The 14028-nt window shown below is 40.4% G+C and overlaps 1 protein-coding gene across 6 annotated transcripts in view; it reads left to right on the top strand.

Annotated features, from left to right (window-relative positions):
* Positions 1-14028, top strand: part of znf592 (zinc finger protein 592) — a 198980-nt gene that overhangs the window by 117583 nt on the left and 67369 nt on the right. Inside the window, exon 1 of one of the 6 annotated variants that reach the window (XM_043680574.1) lies at positions 263-268. The exons of the other annotated variants lie outside the window; for them this stretch is intronic. The gene's annotated coding sequence lies outside the window, so the exon portion shown is untranslated. Of the gene's footprint in view, positions 1-262; positions 269-14028 lie in introns of those variants that run through there. 6 annotated transcript variants of the gene reach the window in all.

The following is a 14028-nucleotide window of genomic DNA, read 5'->3' as shown; positions in this document are numbered from 1 at the left end:
CATGTAATTTGCCCCAACCAATTCAGGTTGATGTTAATCCCATGTTCTTGCTGTCTTCCCATTATCCCATTTGTTCCCACTCTTCAACTCTAACTGACCATTCTTAGCAATTAATATAATCTCCGTTTTGAATTCTAAATGTGATAAAACATTCGACTTTCCCCAGCCTTCCTATCCTCTGTTTCAAACAAAATGTTCCTGTTGTTCTTTGATCTCAGTCTTTTTACTATTTCCTCTTTTTAGGCGCCACAACCACTGAAAACAGTCTGTTTCCAATTACTTTGTTCCATCCCCCTCGTAAATCATCAGGAAAACATATTTATTTCATCCATTTTGACTCCTTCAGTTGTAAGTTGTGTTAATTATTGTCCCAAGATAAACTGCTACATAGTGTTTATTAATTATCTAGTTCTGCACAGTTGGTAGTTGTGGCTTTTCTGTGTATTTTATTTGCACACAAGGCTCGTCAATTGATGGCTACATTGGTTAGAGATTACACTTGAGGCATTCCAAACAAATGAGTTTGTGTTACCACTGTGCTGGTGAAAGCATTTGCCAAGTTACTTCAGTTTCGTTAGTTGAAGGGAATAACACAAGTAGCCACTTTTCCCTATCCTGCATCTCTCAATCTTCAGTGCTGTGGCTGTCTTCAGATAAGAAAACTAATCTGTGCCTGTTTTTGTTGATAAGAGACCTGGAATCCAAAATGGACTTTGTATTTTCTCATTTTGAGGAAACAGTTGAAGAATTAGTATTATTGACTGGATTAGGTCCAACATGTGAATCCTCACAGAGAGTCAGGGTATCCTATTGCAGCTGGGCATGAGACAGCAGGAATTTCTCTTTTTATTTGTCATTATATTAGTAATATCACGATTAGTATTCAAAACATTTGCACTGTTGCATGAAGACATTTTTGTGCAACGGTAATAAATGTGCCAACTTCTGAAAGTGAGACCAATATTCAGACTTATACATATAATCTTGGAGTTTGCCTTTCATTTGAGACTTACTTTGCAGTTATTGCAGCTTTCCCTTCGGCTTCAGTGGGAATTTCAGCTGGAGAAGATTCAATGATATCAAGGTTTATGGAGTAAATATACCTAGGACAAGTTTTTTTTCCATTCTTACATAATAGCTATGATTACAGATCAAAATCACTTCATTTGCTGTAAAGAGCCTTGCAGTATTCTTAGATTCTCCTGCTCTTCAGATGCTGCCTGCCCTGTTGTGCTTTTCCAGCACCATACTTTTCAAAAGTATTCTTAGACCCTTGCAAAAAGCACTGTATAAACACAAGTGTTGGTTTTGTACTTGGTTTCTTAATTCATAAAATACATCCAATCAGCTTAACCTGTCATGTTTTATGATTTCCCACTCCCACTCTAAGACCATCACATGTAATGTACCTCAGTTACTTTAAACCTCTTTTATGCTCATATTTGTTTTGTTTGGGTTGCGATGCATTGACAGTCTAGTGCTGGCTCCCCACAGTTACTTTTGTTAAATCCAGAGCCCTTATCCACATAGTTGTACAAAGAACAAAGGAAATTACAGCACAGGAACAGGCCCTTCAGCCCTCCAACCCTGCGCCAATCCAGATCCTCTATCTAAACCTTTTGCCTATTTTCTAAGGATTTGTATCCCTCTTCTCCCTGCCTATTCATGTATCTGTCTAGATACATCTTAAATGACGCTGTCATGCCCGCCTCTACCACCTCCACTAACAACGTGTTTCAGGCACCCAACACCCTCTGCGTAAAGAACTTTCTATGCATATCTCCCTTAAATTTTCCCCCCTTCATTTTGAACTCATGACCCCTAGTAATTGAGTCCCCCACTCTGGGGGGAAAAAGCTTCTTGCTATCCACCCTGTCTATACCTCTCATGATTTTGTAGACCTTAATCACAACCCCCTCAACCTCAGTCTTTCTAATGAAAATAATCCTCATCTACTCAACCTCTCTTCATAGCTAGCGCCCTCCATACCGGGCAACATCCTGGTGAATGTCTTCTGCACCCTCTCCAAAGCATCCACATCTTTTTGGTAATGTGGCAACCAGAATTGTATGCAGTATCCCAAACGTGGCCAAATCAAAGTCTGACACAACTATAACATGGCCTGCCAATCCTTGTACTCGATACCCTGTCCGATGAAGGAAAGCATGCCGTATGCCTTCTTGACCACTGTACTGACCTGCGTTGCCACCTTCAGGGTACCATGGACCTGAACACCCATATTTCTCTGTACATCAATTTTTCCCAGGATTTTTCCACATACTGTATAGTTCACTCTTGAATTGGATCTTCCAAAACGCATCACCTCGCATTAGCTCATCATAGTTACAAGATTTTTTGGAACTGTGATCCTGTTACTGGCATAAGGAAAAATAAGTAAATTTGGTTGTGTAAGTGCAGGGGCCAGTTGGCAAATATCATTTTCTCTGAATCTGAATGAAGTGAACACTCATGTTGAAGTAGCTAAAGAATGCTGGGTCTCATGTTCTAGCAATGAATGAGCCTTTAATAATTGTTATTCAGATAGGGCAAATAATATGGAGGAGAAGAATAAAATTGAAACCCAAACAAAATACTACCAATGTTGGAAATCAGAAACACAAACAGAAGTTGCTGGAGAAGTTCAACAAGTCTGGTAGCACCTGTTGGAAGAAAGCATTAACATTTCATGTCCAGTGACCCTTCTTCAGAACTGGTTGTAGTTAGGAAAAGAGTATATGTGCTGATGATGGGGTGGGGGATTGGAAGGATTAAAAAATTGATGGAGCCGAGAGGGAGAGAACAGCATGTTAGGCGGAGAGAGGATGGGTAAAGGTCAGCCTGGGAGAATCAATAGTTGCTAATGGGGGCAGCTAATAGCCATTAATAACTAAAAATGGCTGGTTGCAGTAGAAACCCATGTGTTGACAAGCCATGTCTGGTGTATGGGAGAAGGTTCCCAAGTCCTGAAATCATTGAGTTTAACATTGAGTCCTGAAGGCTGCAGGGTTTCCAAGCGGAAACTGGGATGCTGTTCTTCCAGTTTGTGCTGAGCTTCGCTGAGGACTGCAGCAAGCCTGAGACAGAAATATTGGCCAGGGAATACAGTGGTGTGTTGAAGTGGCAGGCAACAGGAAGTGCAGGGTCATTTTTGCAGATGATTAAAATGGTCACAATGTAAAAGAAAGATTTTCGAATTCCTGGTGAAGGTCCTATGCCCAAAACATCGACTGTCCTGCTCCTCGGATGCTGACCTGCTCTGCTTTTCCAGCATCACACTCTTGACTATTGTTTTGGGATCATGGCTTCGAATCACATTGTGAATTTGAGTCCTTTAAAATCTGAAATTAAAAATCACCTTTGTAATTGTTGTTAGAAACCTACATGATTCTCTCATGTCCTTTAGGGAAGGAAATCTGTCAACCTTACCTTATGAAGTCCATTTCCACAGCAATGTGATTGACTCTTAACTGCCCTCCAGACAATTAGGGATAGTTAATAAATGCTGGCAGAATCAACAATGCCCAAGAACAAATTAAGAATGAAGTGGTCTTATATTCTTAAAGTTCAATGTTGCAATGCTTTATTTTGCAATTTGGATTAGTAGCATGTTGATTTGTACAAGACAAGTGAACTGCTTTGAAAAGTAGTCCATGAAAACTCAGTTTTTAACCGAGAAGTCACACGATATCTTTCATCATGGAGCAATTTGTTACTGAGATTGTAGTCTATCAAATTTCAGTCATTCAATCTTGTTGATAATTTCACAGTGAGCAAACGTTTGACTTTATCCAATGAAACCAGATGACCAGAACTGTTTTGAGTGATAGGAAACTAAATGCTCAGATTAAATTTTGATAGGTTCTAAAACGGCATGACCAAGCTTTCAGTGGCATGCCTGCTTGCCAGTTTTTTGGGGGTCCCACCATTTTTAAAATTCTCTGTGACTTGAATGCATTTTCCTTTCAGTTGATTGTTACGTATTTCTAGACTTGTTTTCTGGGAAATCTTCATGTTTTCCTTCAATTCTTCCACTTCCAATGCTCCAGAATATTCAATTGCAACAGGTAATGAATGAGTTGTGCTGATATGTTACCAAGCTCTTGGAGTTTTTGAGTCACAGCAATCACAGACCCATAGTAAAGTGGTTGAGAATTTTGTTTTTAAGGCAGTTTGCCAAGACTGTTGCACGTTGTGCAGATGTTCAGTTGGAATGCCAATCACCATTTAATCAAGAGTACCTTTTGGGACTGATGCCTTTTAATAAAGTATCCATTTAATGGACCACAATGTCTTGTGCTTGTGAAAAGATTCTGTCAAGCAGGACTTGGTTCTGCAGATTTCACAATTTATTGACTGTGCTGTAATCTTTGCACAAAATACACTTGTCTGAAAGCAGTGATTTGGCATTGATGTGGAGAGATGTCATGCTATTTTGGCTTGGGGAGGGAAATCCTGGTTTGTAGAATTCTCAAATGCCTAGTATCAAACCTTTTAGGCTGAACTAATTTGATTTTACTGCATAATTAAGAATGGGTTATATTTTGTGACCAGAATAACAGTGACGCTAACACTGGTATAATAGGTATATTGGATAGCTGTCAGTTAAGTGACAAAACCAGAAGTTGCTTTGAGAGAAAATTCTGCTTCAGCACAGAGGACTATTGCTGTTACTCTCTGCACTTGAATGAATGTAGTGTTATGGTTACCCACTAATTACATGTTAAAAGCAACTCAGAGCAAATAGGAAGGGTTTAGAGGGATATGGGCCAAATAGGATTAGATTAATTTAGGATATCTAGTCAAGATGGACCGAAGGCTCTTTTTCGATGCTGTACATTACTATGACTCTACAGTAAAAGCTTTCAGCACAAAATAGCCCAATGTTGTCCTACCTACATATTTGTAAGGGCACTTTTGCCTCAGAGGTTAGAGTCATGTGGGTTCAAGGCCCAATCCAGGACTATAGCACAAAAATCAAATCTGACAATGCATTTTTGAGTGGGAGGAAACTTTCTGGCGTCCAGAGGCTTCTTCAGCAACCTCGTTGTTGGAGGTACCATCTTTCGGATGAGAGGTTAAACCAAGCCTTCATCTTCCCCCAGTGTCGCCCTCTTGGACATAAAAGGTGTCACATCAGCATTTAGAGAAGGGCGGGGGAGTTATCCCTGTGTCATGGTCAATGTATATCTCTCAATTAGCATTTTAAAAAACAGGTTATCTAGTCGTTGTAACATTGCTATTTGTAGGAGCTTGTTGTCTACAAATTGGCTGTCTATTTCTGAAACAATAACAGTGATTACACATTATAGGATATCATTGGTTATGAAGACTTTTGTAATGGCCTGAGGAACAGTCACCAGACCTGGAACGTTAACTTTGATTTCTCTTCACAGATGCTATCAAACCTGCTGAGCTCTTCCAGCAACTTCTGTTTTTGATTATATAAATAAAAGTGTTCTTTTTTTAAAGATCTTGCTGTCTTACTAAGTCTAATACAGCTGAATCCTAAATACTGACTGGAACCTTTCCAACTTGCCTTTGAAATGTTTTGATTTTATCATCTAACCCTTACTGAATCTTACATATTTCTGACCCTTCAACTGAAAAGCTGTTGCAAGAAATCAGCCTCTGAATCTGAAATCTGAATTTGTATTCTCCTGGCTTGACAAATTTTAAACATTAATCAGATTACTCCATGTTTCACTCCTTTAAACGAACAAAATCCTGACGTCAGCAAACATCTCCATACAGCTCCCTAAGTTTTGGAATTAATCTCTTAACTGTCCTTTGAACTCTGCCCAATATTGAATATTTTAAAACGAGGAGATCAAGACTGCACACCCAATGGCAGATGCAGCCTTAGCAAGGCAGATGGAACCTTAGGGTTATAAATACAGAAATGGTGGAAATCTTCAGGCTTGGCAGCATCTGCAGAAAGACAAGCAGAATTAGTGTTTCAGATCTGTACTCTTTCATCAGTAACCCAGCAAGATTGTTTTCAATTAATACCTAACTAGATTGGGGCTTAGCTAGTTCCGTTGGCTTGGTGGCTTATGTGGTTCAGAATAACAGCAAAAGCATGGGTTTAGCTCCCCATTCCGGCTGAGATGGACATAAGATGTGCCTCCACACCCTGCTTAGTAGTAACATCACAACCATAGTTCAGCAACCCTCAAATATCACCATTGCTACATTAATTCTTATTCTTTGATGCTGTATGGTCAAGACAAGTGTTTGATAACGCCCCTAATTGCCCTTGAACTGAGTGACTGACTTGTTAAGCAACCTCAGGGCAGTCAAGAATTAACCACATTGCTCTGGGTATAGAGTCACGTTTAAGTTAGACCATTGATGAACTACTTGGGTTTTTAGGAAAATTAATTGATGTTGCCATGGTCATTTTCACTGAAACAACCCATATATTCCAGATTTATTATCTGAATTTAAATTCCACCAGATGCTGTGGTGCAGTTTTGAACCCTTTGCCCCCAGAACCTTCGCCTTGTACTCTTGATTACCAGCCTATGACTTGACTATTACACCACTATTTTCCCCCCTTTGGAGAAGAATAATAAGTAATGATCATAATCCTCTCCTATATTTACTTACCTACAATTTCTTCCAAACGTTTGTGCGAGTAAATATGTGGAATTGATATATCATCATTTACCCATGGTCCCAATTTTGCATAATTCTCCTTTGAGCCTGCCTTTTCTCTAATTGCTCCTGTTTTTCTTTCATGTCCACTTTGAACTCATTGTTGTTTAAAGCAGTTAGCACCTGAAAGAGTTAATTAACATCACCAAATAAGCTCTGTCCATCAGCATATAATTAATTGCTCCTGGGAGGAGCTAAACAGTATCTAGTATAGTCTTGTGCGTATGAGAATGTTTCGGCAGCAGTAAATGCACTTACCTGTTAAGTTGAGCCTGATGTCTCACAGGAGACTTCCAGATGTAATGTCATTAGCCATTAAGCTGTATGTAATAAATCTTTGCTATTTATCAAGATTGAGTCTACCTTCTGACAAAGATTGTGGGTATTTTCCCAACTTAGAATTAGTCTAAGTTACTAATATTAAGCAAAGAATTGCTGGTACTGAATGTGGCTCAGGGCATCCCAGATGGTTCCCGAGAATGCAAGGAAGAATTACCTTTAATAATTAAGTATGACGTTGTCTAGGTATATTGACTTTAACTCAAATTCCCATGCAGTTTTGTCTTTGTACTTCATGTGCCTCATTTTAATATCAAAACTTTGGATATAATCATATGAATAAGCTCATATGAATAAGAGTAAGCTGATTGTAGTGCTCATTTGAAAAAAAAACTTAAATTATTTTGTTTGAATTTTGAATGCAGATCTCTCTTTCACCCTTGAAGTACCTATGTCATGCCATGTTGGAACATAACCAAAGCACCAGTCTAAGGGGTAGAGGCCAAAGGATTGTACATACTTGTTCTATCCTACTTTGTCGCTATGTTACATGATCTAATACTGTTTTATTTTTCTATTCTGACATATATTTAAAAGTGCCTGTGAGTAAAGTACATTTTCTACATAGGTTTACAACAAGTATACTGTACAGAAAGAGGTAATTCAGCCCAACCAGCCAAAACTGGAGTTTTGTTCCATTCAAGCCTCTTCCCATCTTTTCTTTATCTAAATCTATCATTATAACCATCTTTTCCCTCAAATGCTTCTGTAGTAACCCTTAAGTGGATGAATGAAACTCTGGATAGACCTCAGGAGAAATAGCTGGCTGCCTGTTGCTTCCACCGTTCGATATGGAAATGGTTGTGTTTTAAAGCTTCACAGAGTTGAGTATTGTATCTTGAGGTAAACTTGGTGCTGCTCCTGTTTTGCTCCCCTCCCAGTTGTTGTTGAACCAGTATTGATCCAATTGCTTGATGGTAATGTTAGAGTAAGGGATATGCCAGTCTATATGGTTACAGATTGTGGCTGAATATAATTGTGCTGTTGCTTATGGCCCAGAAAGACTCATGGGTGCACAGCTTTGAGTTGCTGGATCTATTCTGAATCTATCCCATGTGATGATGCTGTATAACACGATGAACACAGTACGAAGCAGAGATTTTGCCTTCATAAGGGGGTCAGTAATTTCATCAACAGATGTATCTGTTACAAATAGCCCAGAGAGGGAAGGGGTAAGTAGTTTTTTCCTTCCTATTGATTGCCTCGTCACATGTCACAAATCAAGTCTGATAGCTATCTCTTTTAGGACTCTGTCATGGCAGTCAGCAACAGTGCTATTGAGCCACTCTTGATGATGGGCATTGAATTTCTCATTCAATATTCTCTGTTCTTGCTAACCTCAGTGTTTCTTCCAAGATGTGCTCAGAATGGAAGAGTACTGATTCATATTTTGAGAGAGGACAGGTAAGTGGTAATTAGCAGATGATTTCCTTGTTCATATTTGACCTGATAGGATAAAACTTCGTGGTATGAGGAGTTAGTGTCACAGGTTCCCGGGGCAACTCCCTCCTGAAAGTATGCCATTATCATTAGTGAGTTTTCCCTGCTGGTAGGGCAGGGCAGGCCAGGCCATAGCAAGGGAAGGTGATGGAACATTAACTGTAATGGATAATTCAGTGAGAATGACAGTGTCACACTGTTGTTTGACTTGTCTGTAAGACAGCTGTCTCAATCCTGGATGTTAGTGAGAAGGACTTTGGGGTTGACTGAGGACAGTGCATCATTGTTGTATCCGATGCCAGGCTTGATGTCGCATGGCCTTCTTGAGGGCTGTATACAATGAGAAGCTTGCTCAGCCATTTCAGAGGGTAGTACAGAGTCAAATAGATTTTGAGAATCTGGAGTTGCATGTCGGCCAGACCAGGTAAAATGGAACATAATCACCTGGGCGAAAGGACTGTAACATAGTTTATGGCCTTCACATGACTCAGCTTAGAGGCCAGTAAAGGCACCATTATAGAGTTTGCTCTTTATGATCACAAGACCTCCAAATCTGATATAGAGATTAAATATGCCTGAAGTTTGGTTGGTGTGTGATGTGGTAGCAGACAGTCAGTTTGCACACTACAAGCTTCCACAAGCAACAATTAACTAATGACCAAATGATCCAATCAGTGAAGTCAGGGTAAGTATTGTCAGGATGCTGAAAGGGACTGTCCTCTTTTTTTTGAAATAGTACTATCTGACAAATGGTGCTCTGATTTAACAAACAGAGCCTCTAACAGTGCAGCATTTATTATTGTAGTTGGGAGTGCTAACCTGGAACCACAACCTTGCAGACATGAAATGTTTCAGACTTTTATGGTTATAGCAGGTTGCATGGTACTTTCACCCTTCTTGTTCAGAGTAGCTGGTATCACTAAAGCAGTATCCAATACTGTAGAACGTTCAATCCTCATTCCCAAATTACAAAACCCATTTCTCTGAGTCCATCTTGTCGTCTCTGTGCAAAAGAATATATGCAGACGCTGCAAGTTACTTTCCAATGTTGTCTCAAGTACTGTCATTGAAATTAACTTTTTAAAAATTGGAAGATGCCCCTCACCTGCGTCCCAGAGTTAATGTACCTGTTCTGGCTTCTTATAGAGAGGCACAAATTATGGCTACACTGTCAACAAAACTCCTGATTCATTATTGACTTTTCGAGCAAACCTAGAAATAGGAAGATGGGAGATTGCAAATGCATGATTCAGGCTAAGCTGTTCCAAGAATTCCTGCCCATGACTTAACTGTCCGTGGCTATCTTTTTTAGATTAGATTAGATTAGATTACTTACAGTGTGGAAACAGGCCCTTCGGCCCAACAAGTCCACACTGACCCTCCGAAGAGCAACCCACCCGGACCCATTTCCCTACATTTACCCCTTCATCATATGTTGCTGAACATAGAACAGTACAGCACAGTGCAGGCCCTTTGGCCCTCGATGATGTGCCAAACTTTTATCCTACTCTAAGATCAAACTAATCTGCATTCCCTTCATTTCACTATCATCCGTGTTTCCAACCAAGAGTCGCTTAAATGTCCTTAATGTATCCGATTCTGCTACCACTGCTGGCAGTGCATTCCGTGCACTTGCCACTCTCTGTGTCAAGAACCTCTTATAGAAACGTGGAATGACATTTGGGAAAACGCTAGAAGAATCACCATCTGTAACAGGCTATCCAGCTGAAGATACTTCATAGGGCCCATATAGCACCGGATTGATTGGCAAAATTTAAGGCAGGGGCATCTCCAATGTGTCCCAAATGTAAAATAGAAGTGAGCACTCTTGTACATTGTCTATGGACCTGTCATAAGATCCGTAGATACTGGACTAAAGTAGCAAGTGTCCTGACAGAAGTTTTAGGAACAGAAATTAAAGTGGACCCCGTATCTCTCCTTTTGGGCTTTTCGAACTTATCCTCCCTGGACATGCATGGGAAGAGACTATTTTCTATTCTCTCTTTCTGTGCAAGGAAAAATATTTTGGTGAACTGGGTGGCTGAGGGACCCCCTGGACTTTCAAATTGGCACAGATTTATCATGGAATGTATTCCCCTTGACTTCCTTACAAATATGGTGCACCAAAAGACCGAATTATTTTATAAAATATGGAAGCCCTTCTTGAATTATATGAATACAGATATTTCGGCTATCCTAACAAGGGCTTAATTTTGGTTATTATATATTTAAGATTTAATTGTATATCAATGTTTGTACTTGAGAGTTTTGTTTATTTTTGTAAACTTGTAAAAATGTTAAATTTCTAATAAAAATATCTATATAAAAAAAAAATAACCTACCTCTGACATCTCCCCTAAAGCTTCCTCCAGTCACCTTAAAATAATGTCCCTTTTTGAGAGCCATTTCTGCCCAGGGAAAAAGGTCTCTGACTGTTCATTTTATGTATGTCTCTCATCATCTTATACACCTCTATCAAGCCACCTCTCATCCTTCTTTACTCCAATGAGAAAAGCCCTGGTTCCCTCTGCCTCCAGTCCAGGCAGAGTCCTGGTAAATCTCCTCTGCACCATCACTAAAGTTTCCATATCCTTCATATAATGAGGCGACCAGAACTGAACACAATATTCCAAGTGTGATCTAACCAGGGCTCTTTGGAGCTGCAGCGTAACCTCACAACTCTTAAGCTCAATCCCCCTGCTAATGAAAGTCAACATGCCATATGCCTTCTCAACAACTCTTTCAACTTGGGTGGCAGCTTTGAGGGATCTATAGGCGTGGACCCTAAGATCCCTCTGTTCCTCCACACTGCCAAGAATCTTGCCTTAACCCTGTATTCTGGATTCAAGCTTGACTTTCCAAAATGAATCACTTCACTCTTTCTCAGGTTGAACTCCATCTGCCACTTATCAGCCCAATTCTGCATCCTGTCAATGTCCCATTGCAACCAGCAACAGCCATCCACACTATCCACCATTCCACCAACCTTTGTGTCACCAGCAAACTTACCAACCACCCTTCCACTACTTCATCTAAGTCATTTAAATCACAAAGAGCAGAGATCCCAGAACAGATCCCTGCAGAACACCACTGGTCACCAGGCTCCAGGCTGAATACTTTCAATACCTTCTGTCTTCTATAGGCCAGCCAATTCTGTATTCAGACAGCCAAATTTCCCTGTATCCCATGCCTCCTTACTTTCTGAATGAGCCTACCATGGGGAACGTACCAAACGTCTTGCTAAAATCAATGTACACCACATCCACTGCTCTACCTTCATCAGAGTGTTTTGACACATCCTCGAAGAATTCACTAAGGCTTGTGAAGCATGATCTGCCCCTCACAAAGCCATGCTGGCTATCTTTAATCAAACTATGGTTTTCCAAGTAATCATAAATCCTGTTTCTCAGAATTCTCTCCAATATTTTGTCCACCACAGACACAAGACTGACTGCACTGAAATTCCCAAGATTATCCCTATTCCCTTTCTTGAACAAGGGAATAACATTTGCCACCTCCAATCATCTGGCACTACTCCATTGGACAGTGAGGACGCAAAGATCATTGCCAAAGGCACAGCAATCTCTTCCCTCAGTTCCCATAGTAACATTTGGTATATCCCTTCAGGTCCAGGTGATCTATGTATCCTAATGTTTTTCAAAATTTTCAGCACATGCTCTTTCTTAATATCAACCTGTTCAAGCATATCAGTCTGTTTCACACTCTTTTCACAAACGATAAAGTCCCTCTCAGTAGTGAATACTGAAGCAAAGTAATCATGAAGGACCTCCCTACCTCCTCCAAGTTCCCTCCTGATCCGCTCTACCCTCACTCTGGCCATCCTCTTGTTCCTCACGTGAGTGTAGAATGCCTTAGGATTTTCCTTAGTCCTACTCGCTAAAGCTTTATCATGCCCCCTTCTAGCTCTCCAAAGTCCATTCTTCAGTTCCCTTCCTGGCTACCCTGTAACCTTCTAAAGCCCTGTCTGATCTTTGCCTCCTTAAGTAAGCTTCCTTCTTCCTCTTGACTAGATGTTCCACATCCCTTATCCTGAGTTTGACACAATCGTGGCTATTTGTTCATTCTCCTCCAGGCCGATTTGTTTTAATGATGAGTTATTTAGATGTGTTTCTAATTGTCTTTTCTCCCTCAATTAGTTCAGCGTATCTTTAACTAGGAGTGAATAACAGACGTGCTGCCAGTGCAATTTTAATGAGTATGTAATATGTTCTCTTTTCAGATGGTTTTCTGTGTAATCTTAATGATAAAATTCCTAAAATAAATAAAACTATAATTAAACAGTAGATTAGCTTTGGGATATAAGAGAGGTGACAGGGTTCGGAAGAAACTAATCTGGCTTGTTGTAATGTTGCATTGCAGTCTGAGCTGATTCTTGATGTAAAAATACAGTTCTGATTTGATTCTCCCTTTACTAAGTTATGTATGCAGTACAGAAATGTGCTATTCAGCCCAAACAGAATATCCTGCCAGTTAACTTGCAGTCAACAGTTAAGGCATTATTGTAATTCTCTATTCCAGAGTTTAGGACCTTGGAAACCTAAAACGAGGCAAATAATGATTGAGTGATTAAAATCGGGGCTGCTCAAGAATCTAGAATTAGAGAGGCACAAATACCCTGAAGGATTGGAGAACATTATAAACCCAGGAGGTGGAGTTGGGGGCAGTTGTGTTTGAAAAGATTGGAGAATTATAATGAGAATTTTTAAATCTTGGCAATGTTAAAATTGGAGCCAAGTTAAGTCAGCAAGCACGGATTGATAGATGAAGGGGACCTAAGTTAAAACGAGATGATGATTATTGGATCTCCTCCAAGTTAGCAGGAGTAAGACCCTGGAGAAAACAAAAACTGCTGGAAATTACAGCAGGTTAGGCAGCATTCATGGAGAGAAAACAAGCTAACGTTTCAAGTCTAGACGACTCTTCATCAGATAGAGTCATAGAGATGTACAGCATGGAAACAGACCCTTCGGTCCAACTCGTCCATGCCAACCGGATATCCCAACCCAATCTACTCCCACCTGCCAGCACCCAGCCCATATCCCTCCAAACCCTTCCTATTCATATACCCATCCAACTGCCTCTTAAATGTTGCAATTGTACCAGCCTCCACCACTTCCTCTGGCAGCTCATTCCATACACGTACCACCCTCTGCGTGAAAAAGTTGTCCGTAGGTCTCTTTTATATTTTTCCCCTCTCACCCTAAACCTATGCCATCTAGTTCTGGACTCCCTGACCCCAGGGAAAACACTTTGCCTATTTACCTGATCCATGCTCCTCATAATTTTGTAAACCTCTATAAGGTCACCCCTCAGCCTCCGACGCTCCAGGGAAAACAGCCCCAGCCTGTTCAGCCTCTCCCTATAGCTGAAATCCTCCAACCCTGGCAACATCCTTGTAAATCTTTTCTGAACCCTTTCAAGTTTCACTACATCTTTCTGATAGGAAGGAGACCAGAATTGCACACAATATTCCAACAGTGGCCCTAACCAACATCCTGTACAGCCGTAACATGACCTCCCAACTCCTGTACTCAATACTCTGACCAATAAAGGAAAGCATACCAAACGCCT

This window comes from Chiloscyllium plagiosum, chromosome 40 (genome assembly GCF_004010195.1).
Source record: "Chiloscyllium plagiosum isolate BGI_BamShark_2017 chromosome 40, ASM401019v2, whole genome shotgun sequence".
Classification (NCBI taxonomy): domain Eukaryota; kingdom Metazoa; phylum Chordata; class Chondrichthyes; order Orectolobiformes; family Hemiscylliidae; genus Chiloscyllium; species Chiloscyllium plagiosum.
Note: the sequence above shows the minus strand (reverse complement) of the source record. Positions and strands in the feature narration are given on the sequence as shown.